Source organism: Ammospiza nelsoni, chromosome 1 (genome assembly GCF_027579445.1).
Source record: "Ammospiza nelsoni isolate bAmmNel1 chromosome 1, bAmmNel1.pri, whole genome shotgun sequence".
NCBI classification, from domain to species: Eukaryota; Metazoa; Chordata; class Aves; order Passeriformes; family Passerellidae; genus Ammospiza; species Ammospiza nelsoni.
In genome coordinates this window covers 91512874-91521601 of record NC_080633.1, presented here as the reverse complement: position 1 = coordinate 91521601, position 8728 = coordinate 91512874, and the positions used below count along the sequence as shown (strand labels likewise).

General features: G+C 36.8%; 1 long non-coding RNA gene across 1 annotated transcript; it reads right to left on the bottom strand.

The window, feature by feature from the left end:
* Positions 1-2912: 2912 nt before the first annotated feature.
* LOC132082228 (uncharacterized) lies at positions 2913-6928 on the bottom strand. The gene is made up of 2 exons (XR_009419779.1): positions 6634-6928; positions 2913-3963 (listed from the first exon to the last, which is right to left on the bottom strand). It is a non-coding gene; the product is annotated as an uncharacterized LOC132082228 (long non-coding RNA).
* Between the last annotated feature and the right edge of the window lie 1800 nt (positions 6929-8728).

Genomic DNA, 8728 nt, shown 5'->3' with positions numbered 1-8728 from the left:
TTTAGAAAGTACTGAATTTTTATTGCCCAGTTGAGTCAGAAAAGGGAGCAGGAAAGAAATCTTTAGTGAATAAAGTAATATAGACACAGGAATCTTAAATCCATTCCATGTGATTCAGCGTGGAAACAGGTATGGGCAGCTGCTTTATTCTCACCAGTGCTCTTGCTGTGTTAGTAGGCGCTCACAAATGAGTCAACAAATTAGTCAGTGTTTACCATTTAAAAACATATTGCTCATCGCTTCTGTTTTAGGAAAGGTTTGGTTACATTTAATCCATCTAATCTCTTGATTGTACAGAATTATTCTGAGGCACGTTACCTTCCTCCCCACTGAACTCAGACAACATGACACTATCTTGTTTTTCCTGTAATCAGGAGCTAATGGGGACTACACAAACTGCTCCCTTCACTCTACCCCATTCTTCTCCACCTCCCTCTGAGGCAATCAAACTGTGTAATCATTAGAGAGACTAATCGAGACAACAGGATTAAGATCCAGAAGCTCACTGTAAGCCTCCACTGAATAGTTATCTCTAAATAGGCCAAGAATAGAAGCGTGAGTAAGTCAGAAGTTCTCTAAGAAAATCATAGATCTAGTGGGAAAGAAGGATGTAAAGTTAGTTTTTGCTGATTGCATGAGGCTGTGTGGGAGGCTTCAGCTACAGTACAGACAGCAGGTGCATTTCCTTTTTTAAAGGATATATACATGCTCTTTTAAAAAATCTGTCATAATTTATATTTGGTAGTTATTTGCCCTCACCTGTTTCATAGCATTCGTTGCTATGTAAGAATTCTTTTTGTATGCGCATACAGGGATGGTCTGGAAGTCAGCTTTCATGTATGTGAGTGCTTATTCAGCAGGAGATGTCTCAGAACCTGAAGTGTAAAGTGTTATTAGAAATATTCAAATGCTTTGTGACATGTAAGGTGTAATGTATATGGAGCATAACTTGGGAAGAAAAGGAGAATCAGCTCCTAGTTCTCTGTGTGTTTGAGAGTGCATCCATGTAGGACTGTTAGTCTTCATAAAAATAATCTTTAAGCATAAAGAGATGAGTTGTGCAAAAGAACCAAAGAAATAAAAGGAGAAAAAAAAGCATCCACAGAGACTGGGGGGAAATAGCTTTCAGCTGTTCATTGGTAAAGATATTAGAACTAAATAACAGTCTGGATTGTCAGAAAATCCTTATAAGCTAGTTTATTTACTTACTTTTAAGAGAAAACACGTTTATATTTGGCAGCGCTTCTAAAACTAAAAAAATATGCATCAATCTTTAAAGGAAGAGAAACTAAAGATATAATATTGATCTTTATTTTTTGTTTTAATAGTCCATATTTTCATGCATATCCATTTATATACAAGTAGTTAGTGCTCGAGAGAGGGAGGAAAAGCATGGCAGGTATGTGTGTGTCAGTTTGTGTAGAGAATGTGAGTGCAGGTTCTCTGAATGAAAAATTAATTGACTGTGTACTGCAGTTGGTAATGGACAATGCTAAATGTACTGCCCAGCTGCCAATTAGAAAGGCAGATTTGTTTGGTTTTCTTTACAGTAATTAAGTGGTGATTTGTTTAAAAACCTCTCATGGTAAATAAACATTTTCTAATTTAGTGATAGGGTCTTTATTTCTTGATAGCATCAAATATTTTGCTGTGCACATTTGTATCACGGACAATTTGCCAATGTACTATTTTTTGCCAATATACTACTTTCAATATATTTGTTAAAGAAATAAGAGAAGGAAAGAGTGCCTGGGCTGTTAGGAAAGTACAGAGTTACTATACTAACATGCATAGACACGAGAGAGTATTATAGGCTCTGCTGAGCATTCCTCAGAGGTGTTAACGACTTTAAGCCTGTCAAGAATGTCTCCAGCTTGTACAGCAAAGACAATTCAACAGTTTAATAAAAAGGTGTAACATTTCCTACAGGTGAGCTCAAGTGATCAAAGGCTATAATGGAGCTTTGGTTACTTCATTCAAAGAATGCATTCTGGAGTTTAACCTTTGCTTTTGATGTAATGTCATCTTTGAATGCTAACAGCCTTTTCTAGGAAGGATTAAGTTGTTTGAAGTGTTTTTTGGTCTTTATTTAGGACCTGGCTTTGAAAACTAAAGAAAGTGTGGAGTAACATGCTATAAATTATGGAAAGGCTTCAAACAGTAATATTTAGAAGAATGAAACTCATGAAATAGAAGGTCAGGACTGGACAGTTGAATTTGGCCAACTAGGTTTATGTCCGACATGGATGTCTGGAGTTTATTCATATAAGAAGACCCTTTTGGCTGAGAATATTTGTGAAATGTCTCCAACTGGTCTGTGTTTGTGGATATGATACTTGCATTTCCATCCTGGAAGTGGATAAACAATCAGCAGTACATAACAATAGCAAAGCTGAAGCTGTATAGGCCCAGTATTCACTCTAACTGTCTGAAGGATGTTTCTGTTCTGGAGGCAGAGATATAATAATTTCTCCTAAACCCTCACAAGATTTCATCTGAGCATTTTTGTTACTATTACCAAGCCTCTGACTGGCTGCTGATGGCCTAAGCAAAAACATATTTGCTTTTGGGCTGGCAAGGAATGGTGACTTTTGCCACCTTGTTTTAATCCTACTTCAAATGCATGTTAAGAGTCTATGGTCACACATTTAGCATTCCTGCAAATGCAAAGGTAGAAGCCATACCATCACTGGATCCTCCCAGTGTTCCTAATAAGCACTCCCACCTCCAATTTCTCCTCCTGAAAACACACCCAGCAAGCAGAACATCTAATTTCCATAAGCTGTCGTGATACAGGGAATAGCAGAGATACTGAAAAATAATATGAGGCATGACTTTTAAATAAATTCAGATATGATGCTGTCTAAGATTAAGCAAAATATATAGAAAAAATGAACAGAAGTGACAACAGGAAAGTCATGCTGGTGTTTTATTTCTGAGTTACAAAACCAGATAGACAAGGCTGATTAATTCTAGGAGTTATTACCAATTAATTGATTGTTTCAGCTCTGAAGTGCTGATATATCTCCATCCTCTGGCATAAGGCAGTTCAGGTTGTCTTTAGAAGCATCTGCCTTGACAAAGAAACCAGTACATTAGTGACCATTACAGAACAGTTTTAGGCAAGGATGTAAGCTGTGGGTAAATTCAGAAATTTCACATTTAGAAGCAACAATTTGGCCTTGAGGAAGGCAGTAATACTTCCAAATTACTGGAGCATACTGTACTTTCAAAGTCTGAAATAGAAGGCCATGGAAATAGGAAGGGAATCGGTGCCTTTCAAAAAAAGCCCCCTTGCCTGATGTTTGTTTCTCCACCCCTCCTCCCCACTGCGACTTTCCAACACTACAGAACAGATGTGGGTCCTAGGAAAACAACTTCAAGAGACTTCTGTCAGATTGCCAGAAACAACAGCATTGTGGCATGTTTTAAAGTTTAGGGTGAGGTTCATTCTCTCGGTTTGTTGCCTTCATCTCAGTTTTTCTACAAAGTTGGCACTGGCACTTCAGTTCAAACTAGTAATGCTCTGGTTGTGCATCAATTCCTATCCATTGCCACAGCTCCAAAGTGTTTCATAAATAAGCAGTGGAATTTATTTGTGCCTTTGAAGTTTTTGCACACAAATGGAACACAGATATTAGACTTTATTCAACGCTGCAGCCTTGTGAGGGTGTAGGCAGCTGGGTGAGAACAATGCAAAAGCCTGCTGAGGCACTGCCACGGCTGGAAGGTGCAGCATGGAGGTGTTATTAGTGACGGTCACAAGTAAAATGCAATCCTGTTCAGATAACAGAAACCTTCACAAATGTGGCTTTTCATCTGTGTCCTCGTTTCTTACATGTCTTCTTTTTCCAGCCCCTTGGGAAAGTCTATCTTTCCTCATGGTAAGGATGATCTTTGAGGAAGGCCTTCAGACTCTGGGCTTCATCAGAAAATGCAGACTAAAAACAAGTGTCAGGAGAACTGGAAGAGAGAAGGGAAGGCAGTCATCTTAATGGTGCCAGAATTACAAGGCTGATCAGTAACATTCATTTCATCTCTTGGGCTGACGCTGAAGGCAGAGGAGGTGAAGGGATCCAAAAGAATGATTTTGTGCATCCAAGTGTTCTAAGTTTCGTACCCTGTTTTCTCAAAGTGACAACACGAAACCTTCTGCCTTGGCCTGCCTTAAATCAGAACATTGCCACCTGTATTTTATGAATTATTTTTAATGAATGCCACCAGAAGAAACATTCTAAGAGTAAAATGTGGCTTTATTTCAGGGAGCTGGAAATTTTGACAAAATGGACATGTTATAAATGAATATAGTCGTTATATGTACTATTTAAAGCATGTATATGTACCTGTAGAAGAATATAAGTAATTCAGAAATCTGTTTATCTGTGCATTAAACTTTTAGGCAGGAAACTTTGCGGGGATTTTGTGAATATTCATTTTTTCTTTGTAATGCATTTAATTTTTTTTTTTCAATTCTGTTATTTCATTCCTCTCTCATTTAGATTGAAAATGGCCTTCCACACTTTTGATATTGAGCATGAATGTTGGACTCACCGACTCAGACAAGAGCAGCAGAATATGTAGAGAGATGAAAAAGTTATACATTTAAGGAAAATAGTCCCCATTTTAAGTTATGGGCATGTGTAGACAGATATGTAACACGTGAAATACATTTGTAGAATCTCTGCCCACAGATTCATATACTTTTCATAATAGATGAGAAGCATGAGGAAAGTCCTATCTCTCCTGAAGACAGAGGTTGTAGGACATCACTCTAAAGACTTCTCCAAACCTCTTTTGTCAACATCAGATGGATAATTTGCCAGTGCAGATACACTGAATGCAGAAAAACAAGCACAATACATATATAAACACATGCAAAAGGTCATGTGGTCCATGAGAAGGAATCCCACTTCTGCAATTCTTAAAAAGTCTAAAATACTTTGATTTATAAGGCCTAACCCAGTGTATTATTGTATACCTTTCAGGATGTTCATTTTTTATGCCCCAGATCCATCTTGCACAAAACATGTTGGACAATTTATCCAAAAGTACCCAGCTGAAATTCTTGGTCTTTGAAGAAGTAAAATACAGTGTGCTCATTTTAGACACCACTTCATTTCCATTTCCGTAACTATTAGAGAAAATAGAGTTCTACAGGATTAGAAATAAATTAACATTTTTATTGCTGTTAGCAATGATTCCAGTTTTTGGATAGCACATGCTAACGTATGAGTTTGAGGACTGCATAATAAAATTTGTTTGTTTTCTCCTGGTAATACTGACAAATCCATATAAATACTGCTCACATGAAAGAAATTTTGCCTCACAACTTTCAGGAATTATATTGTTTTAAATTGAGACATTGTTAACCAGCATATGTAGTGATTCATTTTTATAAGCTCTGGGTGTCTTTCATCATCAATATAATTTTTTCCCCATTTTATTAAGAGTGGTCATTCTTTTTTTTTATGAGAAGAGGCTGCTGATCCTATGAAACTATTTGAGGGAATAAAAAAAGACATATCTTGAGTGAATGTGTTCTTTATTTTATGTATAAATCCATGCTGTAATTTTAGTTATAGAAGCATCCATGAATACTAAACAGTGTTCACTTCTTTATATCTTTACTCATAGAGAAGTGGTTGATGTTTCTGAACAGACAATGAAAAATCCTGTCAAATAATTGTAAAAGCTTCCTTGCTGAACCAACTATTTGCTGCTTTTGCTACTGCTGATGAAAGAAATGGAGGTGTTTTATATTTAAATGTTTATTTCATATGTATCATGATAATGAATATTTTACTGTAATAGTTGACCTTAAACCATGCCACAGGGATGGTTTTTTTCATAAATTCCTACTCAGTGGAAGAGTAAACGGTTTTATATTATGGAAATTCAGATAGCTACGCCTCCTGTAGAAAAGCAAATTAACTGACTGGAATGCCCCAACTTTTACATCAAATTATCATTTTATTGTCCTTTTCCCTAGTTCTGCTGGTCACACATTCTTTTTCATTCTGTTGTGGAAATAGAGTGTAAATAGTAAAATGTACTGGGTTACCAGAAAAATCTGCATACTGTATATTGCAAAAGGAATGCTTAAAAACTTATTTAGTATCATGCAGTGCCTTATGAAATTCCTAAGGCAGGGTGAGGCTGCTGCCTTTATTAGCAATGAGAACTGTGGGGTTTGTTTTGTACTTATAAATTGGAAAACAATTGTAAAAACATTTTTTCTCTGAAATTGATTCTAAGGAAGCCTACTTGCAAAATATATTTGGTTAGGGAAGAGAACTGGTGCTGGTTGCCATGTATGTTGTCTTCATAATAAAATAAAGCTTAAATTCAGGTGGAAGGGTGGAAATAGAAAAATATAGAGTTCACTTTTCAAATTTTTAAAGCTATTAGAGGAAATAATTCTCTAGACACTTAGGTAGAAAATTTCTGAAGAGATATGTTATTGAAGTGTGCAGACTCATCTGAAATATTTTCTTGTTGCTGTAATTCTAGCTTTCTATGGACTTCTCAGCTGGATTCATTTCAATCAAGAAAACATGAATGAGAAAACATGAAAAAAACCCTAGACTTATTTTTAAGATTTTTGAAGTCCGTGCTCTCCAGGTAGCTACTTACATGTTTTCCTCTCCTGGTGCAGCCCAAGACCATGTCCTTCCATGCTGTCACTGGCAGCCTGGGAGAAGAGGCCGACCTTCATCTGGCTGCAACTCTTTGCAGGGAGAGGGTGATAGGGTCTCCCCAGCCTCCTTTTCTCCAGGATGAACACCACCAGCTCCATCAGCTGCTCCTCACAGGATTTGTGCTTCCAGCTCCTTGGCCAGTTTCACCACCCTTCTATGGACCCTTCTCAGAGTGCTTCCTGAATTGAGGAGCCCAGAACTGGACACAGCCCTCCAGTGTGGCCTCACCAGTGCTGAGTACAGGGGGAGAATCCCTTCCCTGCTCCTGCTGGCCTCACTGCTGCTGATACAGGCCAGGATGCCATTGGCCTTCTTGGCCACCTGGGTCAAGTATGGCGAAACATTCCCATAAAGTCAGGAAAGAGCTGTTCCTCTGCAGGCTAATGCTAGGTGCTGTCCTTAACCAAGCAGCCCACTGATTTATACGTTAATGAGAAATAGGGTCTCTGATAAGGTTTGTAACACGCTTAGGATCTCCTTGGTTAAAAATCAAATGTTGAAACTCAAAGTTTAAGCAGTGGTTTACAAATCAACAAATCTTTTGAGGTGTGTGTTTTTACTCAGTATAAATTTTCTTCCTAACCTTTCCTAGTGTACCTTTTGAAAAACAATGATTTGAAAGCAGACACCTATATACTGTTTTATCTCTCAGGGAAATTAAAGAAGGAAGCATTCCTTCAAGTTGGGTCACTCTAAGGAGCTTTTCATCATAGCTTCTCTTTGACAAAATAAGGCAATTCTGGGCAATGTGAGGATAAGGGGAGATGAGACAGACTATAAAGCTTTTCACCTGGAGCAGAGGATTTTTTTCTCCCATAGTTGCGTCAAAACATGTTTTCAGGTTCTGTGATTTTTCCTAATCCTGTATGTTGCTTTCAGCTGTTTCAGCATGCAGGGCATGTTTACAGACAAGATAATGTAGGCAGGATCACTAGCTGGTTATAAGAGTTATTCATAGCTCTGTGCATAAGTGAGGATAAACAGAAGAGTTTATTTTCTTGACAAGATTCACTGTGTTGTAGTTAGATGGAGCAGGTTTAGTGTGTTGTCCTAATCCAGCTCTTGCAAACAAGATATTTATTCAGCAAATCCCTTGCAGTGGATTAAAATCTTAACCTTTTGAATCCCTTAGCATGAAGATAAAATCACAAGCAGAGGCAGTCTTGAAAATATTTCTTGGTGGTATATAAATATTTGAAAGGGAAACATATCTTAAAGCAAGATAAAAATTCTTACAGTATAAAAATATTGAACATGACAGAAAATATTTATATGTTAGTAAAAATATATATTAACAAGTTGCTCTTGTACATTAGTTATTAAGGGAGCCTTTTCAATTGAGATCTACAAAATAATATTCTCTTAGGACTTTTAATAGGTCAAGAAGAGCTACTGACAACTCAGGGCAGCACTTCCTTGTATAGACAAATGATTAAACTAACCTTTGATCAAACTCATCTTTGTACACCAAATTCAGAGTCAACTTTGCTTTTACAATGTCTTTAATAACTAGGTTCTCTCCTGATGAAATTTCTTCTTGTCTTTTTTATTTTAGGGAGGTTTTCTATCATTCTGCAAGTAGTAATAAAATTATTGATTTATTTAGAAGACCCTTTTTCCTTAGAAACTCTCCAAAATTATTAGTTTATGAGAATTATTTTGAGATATATTTTTAAAAGTTTCAGCTATGTTAAAAAAGGAGCTTCCTCTCAGAATGTGTGAATATTTTTTTCTGTAAATACCAATCTTAGTTATGCTTCTGCAATGAAGAGTGAAGATCATGGAGATGAGGTGTAACTATAAGTATTTATTCAGATTTGGAGACAAAAGTTTGAGGTGCTAAGCCACATAGTAGACAGAAGCAAAGTTGCCTTTGCCAAAGAAATATCTTGCTATATATCAAAATGAGATGCTATTGTATTTCAAGAAATAACCCGTAATTCCAGAAATATTTAAATATTGCTAAATTTCAAGCAGACCAAGAGAATATGCAACTGAGATCCCAATGAAGCCAGTAGTAAAACACCACA